The 13,478-nt window shown below is 31.3% G+C and overlaps 1 pseudogene; it reads left to right on the forward strand.

Moving 5' to 3' along the window:
* Positions 1–306: 306 nt before the first annotated feature.
* Positions 307–880, forward strand: LOC131933269 (uncharacterized protein C9orf85 homolog; annotated as a pseudogene).
* The last annotated feature ends 12,598 nt before the right edge of the window (positions 881–13,478 follow it).

Below are 13,478 nucleotides of genomic sequence, written 5' to 3' on the forward strand. Positions count from 1 at the left end.
ATTAATATACATAATTAGTTTGATAAAGCAAAATCAAATAACACAATGAAATACCGTTTAATGTGACAAAACATATCAATATACAAAATAAAATATTTTGAATAGTGATAAACACATAGAAGTGTTTTAGTGTAATGTCTTAAAAATTCAATGTAATTACAAAACTACATACATTATTATTACGTTTTACACTTTTGCAAGACAACCGAAGATTTTTGTTGAAGCAACGCTCTATCTTCCGTTTATCTTTTGATTGAATTTTCTAAAGGTTTTCACAGTAATCTATCAACATGGTGTTGCCACAATTCTAAATACAAGGAAAGAGCAGGACAATCGAACGAAAAAAATGAGCTCACAACGTGGTAATGTTTCTTGCACACGAAAACAGAAATATCAAAATAACAGAGCCTTCAAAAATGATATGCATGATAAATCTGACAAAACAAAACTCATTAACAACTTGAATTTTGAAGGCATTTGTCTTCGCTGTAAGGATATAATTCAATGGAAAATAAAGTACAAAAAATACAAACCATTATCCCAGCCTGCTACACGTGTCAGATGTCACAAGAAAACTGTGAAGAGAGCTTATTACACAGTGTGTCAGCCTTGTGCAACCCAAGTTAAAGTTTGTGCTAAATGTAATACCAAACAAGATAGTATAATATAGCCGGGGCAGAGTGAGGAAGAAAAGAAAGCACAAGAAGAGCAATTAAAATTTGAAGTTCAGCACTTAAAGGAAAGGCAGACAAGAACTTTTTATCGACATATTGAGAAGGGAGAGAATCCTGAAGATGTTCATGGGGCAACTGCTTTCAAAGATGATTTGGATGATGATGAAGAAGAAGATGATGAAGATAGTATTGATAAAGATGTTTAGCTATTATTTACAATGGCAAATTAATTTTAAAAAAAAAAGGAGATCAAACAAAACCAATTTTTGTACTGATAGTACGCCAACCAGCTCATCACACTCTTTGTAATCTTAATTGATGTTTGGTAAACTGCCACATCCTGACACACTTAAGTGAACAAAACATGGTGTTGTTTATTACCTTCCATTTGTACTGACGTGTGGATTTAGCCGACACGTAACACCCATTTTAAATAAGCAAGGAATTTAATATTCATGTTTTGATTTTTATGGAACATGGCCTACATACATACAAATGCAAGTCAACGTTAACTTATAAAAGAGTTATATAGTTCTATGAGATGTTCGAGTCTGGGTCATTACAAATCCAGAGGGTAAAAAACATTGCAAATTATACATAAGAGAACTGTTTGTTTTCATAGTACAGTTTATGGTAATAGTATTCGATAAACCATGTAAGTTCACATTGACGATATCTGCAATATCACATTGAAGATAACAAACTAAGCTTTATATTGCACTTCTTCTGGACAGCTCATAAAGTGACGCCTACTTATCTTACATGGTTACATATTTTCTATTTTAATTTGTGATATTTTTTTTTTCTAAAGGAATAGGAACACTGCCGGCCACATATTGTTATTTTTAGTTTACAAATACATATAATAAATTATTACCAATTACTTTTTTTTTACTTTCTCGTATACAGAGTATAGAGGAAGAATTGTAATCGTGCTAAAAAATCACGTGAAACGTTGACAGTTTTTACTTTACGTTTTACTTTTCAGAACTTCATCATATACAGAGTATAGATGACATATTTTAATCGGACAATTTTTTTTTAAAATCCAGGTTATCAAAATGTCGGCGTTTTACGCGTAATCGAGTCTGAAAAACTGGACTTTGTTGTTATGTCAATGTGTGTGTGTATGTGTGTATGTGTGTCTGTAAACACGATATCTTGAATACCGTTACAGCTAGGTTGATGAGATTCCATGTATGAAGTATTTTATCGAATTTTTTGTTCAGTATCAACTTCTCAACGATTTACGGTGACCGGAAGTGGATAATTTGAGCACTGTTTTAGATAGATAAACGAAATTTCACATATAAGTAAAATATCTTATTATCTGCTTTCTTTTAAATTTTGAGTAATCTCCGTTGACTGGAAGTAGTAATTTACGCTATTTTCGATCTCTCAAAAAAAAACGCATGTGAATTTATAAAGTACTATTAATATTCCGAACTATTATACACATATTGTTTGGAGTTCACTTTGTGCTCAATTATTTTTCTATGAGATTCTATTTTATCTTAAAAAGTTTAAGTAATTGAAAATCATGTTTATATCGCGATGTGCCATCTACCGTAGTGTTATATAAGAATATTCGAGAATGTTTAGGGGAGATCACTCGCGGTTTATTTTGTTTTGGAAAGCTTGCAAGGGACGTAATCACCTATCTAATAGTCATAACAGGTTTGGTAAATGTATTGGGGAAAAAAATCAAATGAAGCAGTAATAGAGTTGTTTTGTTAAAAAAACACACAATCTTATTTTATTTGTTTTAATTTTGATACAAATCTGTAGACATGCAATTTCTTTATATTTTTAATTTCTCTGTAATTACAAACATAAAAATAGTAGTGTTCTTTTGTACACATTTGAAAGACAAGTGAGGATATTGTTTATTCATTGCTAAAATCGTTTTGCATTGTCTTTCTCGTCGTCCCCTCTCATTAAACAGACAATATATATGATTTTTTTCATTATATTTTAGAAATGTTGTTGACTACGGAGACCCCTATAACGATAAAATATTTATTTAGAAAATATATTTTAGTCAATGTCCGCCCACCCCTTAAAAAGTCTGAAAGAAACATTCTACATACAGAACACTTTTAAGATTAAATAAATGCATTAGGTAGTAATGTAGGTGTCTTTATTATTGAATATCGATGACGTCATTATTTTTGTGGCATTAGATGTATTTATTCTATAATCGATGAAGTCATTTTTTTTTCTTTTCGTGTAGCTTTGAAAGAAACGCTGTGGTGAAGGAAAAATAAAAGTCAACGTCAGTCGGACGTGACAACTCACATCACCAGATAGGCCGAACTCGTGAGACGATGGGTGACTGTGACAGACCTGTACTACAGACACGACACGATCTTAGGAACCATGTAGCGACAGTTTAAACTTTAAAGACTGATCTAAGGGAGGCAATAACTAAAATATATACGCTTTACACTAGGTTAGGTCACCGCCCTTGTTTCCTCGGCAACAACACAGAACGCACTAGACGTAGTTGTAAGTTGCGATTAAAACGTTCAATTAAACATTCATGCTTGAATACATATTGATCAGTATAGAATACATATAATTCGAACCATTATGAAAGTTGTGACTGTTATGCTAACATAAATGTTAACCATATTTTATTTAACTTTAAGCATTCAGATCGTCTATAACGACAACAGATGTGACAGTGACAACATATTTTAGGGGGACTGTTTAAAAAGAATGTGTGTTATATTGATGCAAATTATTCATCGAGTAGATGTTACCTTTGCAAAAATTAATCGGCTAATGTTTACATGTATCGTGCTGTTGCCCATGTGCCTTGTGTTGTCTAAACATTAATTAGATTACATGATGTTGTTTCTCTCTAAACAAAAATGTTAGACACTTAGTGCTGCTTTTGAAGGAAAACGTTTTTTTTTTTTTTCATTTCTAGAAAAATAAATGTGTCGTTGTGCAATATTGTATACTTATTTGATATATATATATATATATATATATATATATATATATATATATATATATATATATATATATATATATATATATATATATATATATATATATATATTTAAATAGGGACAGTTTACAAGCTATGAATTGACTGATTGTAATAGTGCTTACATAATGTCTAGTATGTGAGTAGAAATGTAAAATTTATCTTTGTTTGGTTCAGTGCTGTAGGTTTCAGTATATTTGGTTGAGTAGTTGTTATTTTTTATTTATTTTTTTTTTGTTTTAATCCCTGTGCTTTTGGCAGTGTTGTTTGTGTTTTCTTCTTGTGTACTCAAACTGTCATATTTTGTATATATGGTAATTTTAAAGCAGAACATGACAATATATATATATATATATATATATATATATATATATATATATATATATATATATATATATATATATATATATATATATATATATATATATATTGTACCATATTTTTTTTTTTCCATCCGTGAAATCGATTCGTTAATGAATTGTGTGGTCTGGTCAGTGACGTAACGACCCATTCCTTCACAAGGGTCGACCTGTCAATTTGTTGACACCCCCATCCCTTCACGTGAGATGTAAATATCGTTATCAACATTTGTCAGTTTTAATTTGGTGTTACACAATTAATGTGGGAAACAATTTAATATTTCCGACTAGCCAACTGGCTGTCTATTTTCTTAATTTTGACTGTATGTCGTATCAACTCTAGTTGGCGCAACCACATGGGTCGGCGCCCGAAGACATCGCCCAACCTACCCTCCCCTAGCTACGCCAATAGGTCAGGTCAGCACTATGTATAAGGGCTATTGCTTTTATAAAAAGTTGTGTTTCACATACATATTGTACACCTCAGAAATATTGCTCGACAAATCCGAACAACGTTCTCCTATGTCAAAAATATTGTAATAAACATTTAAGTGTATCGTTTTTTTTTGTTAGTCCTATTATCCACACTGACATATTGAGTGAAATATGCGTTTACCGAATTGTTGCATGAACATAATGGTCTATTTAGATTAATGTTACTTTTTACGTAACGGTAACATTATATACACACTATAAACAAAATAATAGTACTTAAATATTGACAATTAGTATTTAAAGCTTGCTTTTTATCCCTTTTCATTAATGATGTTAAGTGACATAACCGGTAGCTAAATTGCTATGCTGAATTGATAATCTTAAAAACATTTTTACAAAAGCCAGTTTTGGTTTTTTTAAATGTTAATATTTATAGTTCTTCAAAACATACATACAAAAAAAAAGATTGGGTACAATTACTTTTACAATCAATGTGTAGGCCTATTAAGATCAACACATTATTCATTTACTTATCATTCAAACTTACTTTTAGAACAGACAGCAACTTTTTTTTGTTTTCAAGCCTAACCCCTGTTTGACGTCAACTAAAATAACGTGTTTTCACCATAAACTACCATCTTTAGTCAATGGGAAATTAATCTGGAAATACCACGCAACTCAAGAAATTATTATTATCTTCCCCTACATAATGAACACAATAGAACTATTTTCAGATGACTGCTTATACACATAATTTCGTTTGACATATGTGGCTTTAAAAAGTATTATAATTAATATAGTGTTAATAAAAATATACAATACAAACTAGCCATTCATCTTGGCTAAAGACTTGAAATATGTGTACGAAGAACTGGAAATGATTGGACGAAACGTGACAACCTACCATTGTAGTTAGTAATAACATAACACAACAAAGAATGTAGACATATTTAGACCTTTATATCTAGCCATTGTTCGGATCCCCGATTCGAGTCTGTAGTACGTCCTTATTTCCAACCAGCTCAGATGGGAACCTGATTAACATTAGGAAAAACTGAACCTACAGCTAAGACCTCTGTACATAATCCTTAACAGATAGTACACTTTGATCTTATACAAAATACAGAGAAGAGATTCGGTGCAATCAGTCACTCGACTACTCCGACCACTACTTTAAATGACAGTTTTAATAACTTAATTAATGATTGTATCAACATAATGTCTGCCATATTGAACACACACACACAACTTTAAATTGAGCTACATTTGACCAGCTCCAAAAGGGACGCCTACGTATCTTATATGGTTACATATTTTCTATTTTAGTTGATTTTAAATGTATCCATTACATTCGTTACAATGTTTCCCATATTTTTTTAAATGTTTTTTTTTCGAAGCAGAAAATTATTTACCAATATTTTTTTTTCTTCTTTGGATATTGTGCAAGGGAATTAATTACCTATTTAATATAACCTTTTATTAAAGAAATAAAATATTTTTTAAAAATCAGTCAAATAAATACATGTTTGAAATATTACATACCAAAAATATTTAACTAATTTTAAAAATATCTTAAACTATAGATGCTTCATTATTTTATGTTGAATTATTACTGTATTTGCAAAAATGAACACAGAAGCTATGTTTAAAACTATTTTGAAAGACAAGCGAAGATATCGCTTGTACAATGCTGAATCTTTTCTTACTTTGCTTGATGTAATTAACCTATGCATTTCAAAGATAATCCATATTTATTTTACATTTGAATTTAGAACAAAGATAAACCAAGAATTTTGTAGGCCTACATTGCCATCCTTTTCCATGGTAATATTTATTGTATTGCTTCACTATTACCAGTAGAACTCATAATGTGTTGAACTGTACGCATATCATTTTTCGCTTACAACAGAGTACCAGCTATAAAAGAGATCCTCTATACATAACAACATATATGGAGAGGGGAGGGGTTAGAAGAGGAGGGTTTGGTGGCGATGGAGAAAAAATGAAAACACGTTTTTGCAGTAAAAACTAGAAAATGAATTTTAACATTTATTTTGCATAGTCAAAAAAAATCGAGCTTAAGTAAAATGTACAAAGAAAAAACATTGAAAAAAACAACATAGAATAAACAGCTGTATAATGTAATTTTGAGTGAGGTGTTTGGTAAAATGAGGTGTGCTATCATTTTAGGGTAGGAGAAATCAAGTATTGACCATGACCACAACAAATGCATAAGTTGCTTGAGACTGATATACATTCGGGGTTTAAATTAAACTAAAGCAATTAATAACATGTCAACTTGTTATCGATGAAATGTCGTAGGTATAGTTTACACGTTCTGAACATGTATAACCAGCTCGCAATTCGAGGTTAACATATTTTAAATGAATATATTATATTTTATTTACTGTAACATTTATTATAGGACTATATACATTTTAGCTAAACATGTTTTTTAAATGTATTGTACAAATATAGATACAGTTTACTTATTACTTAAAATTAGTAAGAAAAAGTCAACTTTGGTGTAAGTGTAACACAATGGGAATCAAAAATCGATACATTTTTTTTTTAACTGATCTTTGAAGAAACTGCCGTTAGTTCTGTTAATTTGATACGCGGTTTTTTTGTATGATAAGTTATATACCTAACCATCTAAGCTTAAAAAAAAGTGTTGAATTCCAAATTGTGATTTAACTGCTTGGTAACTGTGCCTAATTTATGTCTGCTTGACATAGCTTGAACAACAAATCATTTAATGTTACCAGATCTCAGTAATAGGCCTATAGATATCACATGTGTGACCCGCTTCAAACTTATACAGCTCGTGTTCATGTATCAACAACATTTACCAATTGTAATGATCGTAAGTTGTATCAGGGGTCTAGAAACAAAGTATTAGTACTTATTGTAGTTGTAAACTATAATTATTATTTTGCAAATGTATACTAAGGGAGATACAATAATAATAATACCACATTTACCAAATAAAAAAAATAAAAATAAAAACAGAAAATGTAGCGATTTTGTATTGTATGTTTCCATTAAAAATAGTTAAACGAGTTAACTCTGAATTAAAGTATTTAGATGTATAGCGCGTGTTATGTATTTAAATGTAGTGTTTCAAAACAACAACAACATACACACCAATACATGAATTATTTTGTGTACATGTTTTAAAGACTAGTGATGACATTATGTTAAGTGATGTTTCTTCTTCAATGTTCTCCAGTAATAAAAACTGTTTGTCTTTGAGAATCTAGCAATAAAATAGTAATGTAACCTTAAAAATAATAAACGTCCAAGTAATTATTTTTCTACTGCAATCGGAGCCACACCACCACCCATTAGCACAACACTACACCAGACTGTAAATATATAAGCTGGTAATATGTATCTGCTAATCAGTGTTGAGATAAAGCTTTAGTTCATAAATAGGGGAGGTAGATACAATTTTACTAGGTTTTTTCTTGCTTAAAAATTTAGCAAGGGGAACATATACCTATTTAATAGACACAATCAGTTTAGTAAAATAAAATCAAACAAAAATGACATAACATTGTCAAAACATACCAATAAAGTTAGCACAAGTTATTTTGAAAAAAATATGTATACATAGATGTGAGTTTGTTTAAAAATATATATGTACTGCAATCATACACACAATATGATTATGTTTTACATATTTACAAGACAATCAAAGATATCAATATCACTTTACAGCAACGCTGGTATTTTATATGAACATCAACAAAGACAACGTTTTTATGTATACGTTGTATTTATGTAGCAATAAGTTTGTTACACTGTGTAACAACAAACTTATTACCCCCCTCCACCCATCCATACAAGTAGCTTAACTTATGTAAAAATAAACGATCTCTCAGTTACCATCAACTTAATTAAATCTTATCGCTGTTCTTTTCAACTGAGTTAGAAGAGATATTCTATTTCTCATTCACTTATGTCAGAATTTTACAGCCTCAGATTAATCTTTTCGCTCATAATATGTTGAGGCAGATTTATGCACATCAGATACAGATCAGCTAGTTAAAAACAATTATTTAGCCAAAGGTCTATTTATGGACTGCAACATTATTTAAACTGTTAAATTACATATCTTTGAAATCTTCATGAAATAAGTACCAACTGTTAGCTTTTTAAATGTATCCAAAGCGTTTATTCGCCGTTCAATGTAAGTTAAGTATGCTTAGATACCTTATAATAAACAAATTAATGTCAATGGATCAATCATCAAATGATTGTATTATTTTTTATTCAACTTGGTTTATTTATCTCTTAGTCGGATTTTGTGTCTTTGAGTTGTCTCCCGTCGTTTGTTTGGAAAAATTAATATGGGAAGTAATTGTGAAATGCTCGTTTAAAATACTAAATTAAAATAATATATATATATATTTATTTTAGAGCAACCAATATCAAAATTGGAAGTATTCAGTGCCCGTTGGCAGAGGCGTAGCGACGGGTGGGGGGGGGGGGGGTACATATGTCCCCGGTCGCCGACCAAAGGGTCGCTAAAATGGGTGGGGAAAAACAATGACAAGCTCATTTTGCTGCAGTTTTGAATTATAAATATGAAAAATAAATTGCAAATGTGTCACTGGGTGCCGGTAGGGGTCGCTACTCCTCTGGCAGTTGGTCTTGATAATGGTCCATTTCATCTGAAATTTCAATTGAGATTGTTGGTGACTTGGCTTATCTGAAAAGTGTGGGGCCCATGAATTCATTAAGCAACGTGGATCGTTATCATAGAGTCTCCCCCCAACAGCTTTCGCCGTAGATGGATCATGAATGGGCGCAACTCGATAGTTATTGTTTTTTTTATTATACTTACATACGGCATTACTGTGTTGGCAAGATGTTAAAATCTAGTGCTAACTCATGTCGTATGTGACTCGAATAGTCTTATCGTAGATAGACTTGAACTAATAGAATTATCGGGACATGTCACTTTAATCGAAGTCAAAAGTGCAAGAAGCGATGTTAAAAGACGTACACACTTGAACTATGAAAAAAAAACATTTTGATCAAACAAAGAAAAAAAAAACAGCTCTATACAAAAAATCATACAGTTAAACCGTTAAGAAAACAATGCTTGCAATTTAAAAACGTGTATAAAAACGGACTATACTATAAGTTAGATGGCCGCATTTAATTCTAGCGCCATGCTTGCGTGAGTACAACCAGTTACTTGTTAACTAATGGTGTTATCTCATGGCCCATGCAGCTACTTCTTTATGGAAACCTGACAGTCCTTTGAGTGGTTGTGCTTGTCAGCACATCTTGCTACACCCCTTAGTTATTTTTGAACATTTTTTAAATGTATCATTAGAGATGAGACTGGTATACACTCGGGGTCTAAATAAAACTTAATCGTTTCATAGAAAGTCGCCTTAGGATCGATACATAGCCGTAGGTATAGTTTACACGTTCTGAACATGTATAACCCGCTCACAACTCGAGGTTAACTTATCTAAAATGAACAAATTATATTTTAATTTTTATTACAATTATCATTGGGCTATATACATTTTAGCTAAAAATGTACTTTTGTTTTAATGTATTTTTTTAACAATAAAGAAAAAGTTTATAATTACTCTCCATTTAAACATTTGTATTTTATAAGGGAGATAATTCAAACACAATGTATATCATTAGCCTATAAATTATTTTTTAAAAAATAAACCATTAGTTAAACAATTAAGACGGACATGCACAGTGCATTATTATTTACCAAAATCATTTTATAAGTAAATTTGAATTGTTTAAGTGAGTGTGTCTTTGTTTCTAGAAATTGGTTTTTTTTGCCTTTTTTTGAAAATGTTATTGAGTTAGCTTTCGGGTTTCAAAGACATGCGAATAAGTCGATTAATAAATATTACCAGAGAATCGCTAATAATTCTCATAAATATTTTAATTAAAAAATAAAAATAAATAAAAAGAAGAATAACAATATTAAACAAAAACATGTGTATGTCTAGAATAGAATCCAAAGCTTTTAATTCACTTAGTCATAGCTAGTTGAACAAGTAAATAAAATATGACGTCACAGGCTTTAAACCTTTCGTGCACAATAAAATCTAATTCAAATGTAGTCGTTCGCATTGCTATGTTAACCGTTTAAAAACCGATAGAATGCAATTATGATTCCAATCATATATGCCCTCCTTATTAGCAGCGGTTATTGGCCGTTACCGCCGTATAATTTTTATTTCAACTTTTTACTTGTTTTTTGTTAATCTCATATTGAGTTTAAAAGGGGAGTTTTCAAAAATTTACATAAAATAGTCGCACATTGAGACTAGCTCTGTTTTTAGTAGGATTATCTTCATTTTTTATTAAGCTTTCTAATAAGCATACTTATTTTAGGTTTATCCGTTTAGCAGACTATGCAATATGTCTCACAAACTAGGTACCCTATTAGCGGTATCGATACCGCATTTTCATGTTTCTTTCGTTTTATAAGAATTCTGTCACCAATTTTTATACATTTTTTTTCTTAAAGAATTTAACTAATTAAACTAGTAAATGAGAGGATTCAAAGATAATAAATTAACCTTTTTAAAATAGTAAAAATTGTATGAATTGAGCTAATATGTTGCGGCCTGTACGACGTGCTACTAATGATTGAATTAGGTTTACGATAACTCAACACAAAGTTGAAATTAACTTATACATCTAATATATAAAGCTCAGTTCTGTAACGTGTGGCAAAAAACAAAAAAGTTTGTCGTTGACACTTCTACGGATTTAAGTGTTAGATTTTTTATCGTGCTCAAAGTCTAAATTTACGAGACGAAAAATTACCATTGAAAGTCTTTAAAAACAATGTTCATTCTATTTACTTAGAAGAATAATTTTCAATTATGAACGCGACATAAAATTTTTAAAAAGTGTATCGACGTTTATAAAATTTCTAAAATTGTGTCGGAAATGTATTGACTGCAAAGTTACTTCCCTTTAATGAAAAATAAATCCTTAAGAAGAGAGAATTAACATTTTATTACTTTGTTTTTGGTGTTAAGAAAAAAAAAAAATAATTACACAATTAGCGGGGATTGATTAAGTGCAATGTCGTTAGGTATTTTTTAACACTGCCTTTTATTTATTCTATACACTGAACATACTGTTCAATAATTATTATTTTTTTTTTTTAAATCAATAACATTTAATAAGCCAGGTCCTACAAATCATATACGTTTATTTCTTTCCATTTACGGATAAGCTTGGAGTATTATCATTTTTGTTCACTAAATTGAAACAGGCGCGTCCGCCGGCGCCCCTGCACGGTTTGATTTGGCACCCTGGGCTATCATGTGAGCGCTATGCTGCATAATTTTGTTTTAAACAGTGCGATAGAACTATGGATAAGAAAGGTTACTATAGTCTTTAAGTGAATCAAATCCGGGCGTCCTCCGGCACCCCGACAGGGTGCTATTTGGCGCCCCGGGCCTTCCGGTGTACGCTATGGTATATACGTTCGCGTGAGTTCAAAAGACTATGAATAAGTTATGTACTATAGTCGTTTACTAAGTTCAATCAGGCGGTGACGTCATGGTGCGTCCTCTGGCGCCCAGACAGGGTGCTATTTGGGGTCCCGGGCCTCCCGTGTTCGGTTTCGCGCCTACGTTCATTAAGTGAGTGCAAAAGACTATGAATAAGTTGGGGTACTATAGTCGTTTATTAAGTTGAAGTAGGCGATTCAGCCCCGTGAGCACTTTGCGTTTATATTCGCGTTAGTGTTTTCTTTGTGTTTAGGTTGGGTTTGCGTTAGTGGTTGCGTTTTGATTTGGTTCGTTTTTGTTCTTTCTTTTTCGTTTTCGTTTGTGTTTTATTTTCATTGGGTTTGTGTTTGTATTTGTGTTTGAGGTTGGTTTTGCGTTTGGATTTGGTTTGTTTTCGTTTGTTTTTTCTTTTGTGTTTTTTTTTCTTTGGGTTTGTGGTTGGTTTTGCGTTTGTATTTGGTTTGTTTTTCGTTTGCTTTTTCGTTTGTTTTTTTCTTTGGGTTTGTGTTTGTGGTTGGTTTTGTGTTTGGATTTGGTTTGTTTTCGTTTGCTTTTTTCTTTGTGTTCGTATTGGTGTTTGTGGTTGTGGTTGGTTTGTTGTAAGTTTTTGTTTTCGTTTGTATTTGTAATTGTGTTAGCGTTATGTTTGCGTTTTGTTGTTTTGGTTTTGGTTGGTTGTGGTTTGGGTGGGCAATGCCGGGTTTATGATGATTACTAAACACACAGGTGATGGTCTTTAACAGAAGGGTTTTTCACAGAAGCCAGAGCAGGGCCTGGCCGGGACGGCTAGTATCTAATATATAAAGCTCAGTTCTGTAACGTGTGGCAAAAAAGTTTGTCGTTGACAGTTCTACGGATTTAAGTGTTTGATTTTTTATCGTGCTCATAGTCTAAATTTACGAGTCAAAAAATTACCATTGAAAGTTTTTAAAAACAATTTTCATTCTATTTACTTAGAAGAATAATTTTCAATTATGAACACGACATAAAATTTTAAAAAGTGTATCGACGTTTATAAAATTTCTAAAATTGTGTCGGAAATGTATTGACTGCACAGTTACTTCCCTTTAATAAAAAAAAATTCTTAAGAAGAAAGAATTTACATTTTATTACTTTGTTTTTGGTGTTAAGAAAAAAAAATAATTACATAATTAGCGGGGATTGATTAAGTGCAATGTCGTTAGGTATTTTTAACACTGCCTTTTATTTATTCTATACACTGAACATACTGTTCAATATTTTTTTTTAAATCAATAACATTTAATAAGCCAGGTCCTACAAATCATATATGTTTATTTCTTTCCATTTACGGATAAGCTTGGAGTATTATCATTTTTGTTCACTAAATTGAAACAGGCGCGTCCGCCGGCGCCCTTGCACGGTTCGATTTGGCACCCTGGGCTATCATGGTGAGCGCTATGCTGCATAATTTTGTTTTTAACAGTGCGATAGACTATGGATAAGAAAGGTTACTATAGTCTTTAAGTGA

This window comes from Physella acuta, unplaced genomic scaffold, assembly GCF_028476545.2.
Source record: "Physella acuta isolate Inbredline_101_S28 unplaced genomic scaffold, ASM2847654v3 ptg002434l, whole genome shotgun sequence".
Taxonomy (NCBI): domain Eukaryota; kingdom Metazoa; phylum Mollusca; class Gastropoda; family Physidae; genus Physella; species Physella acuta.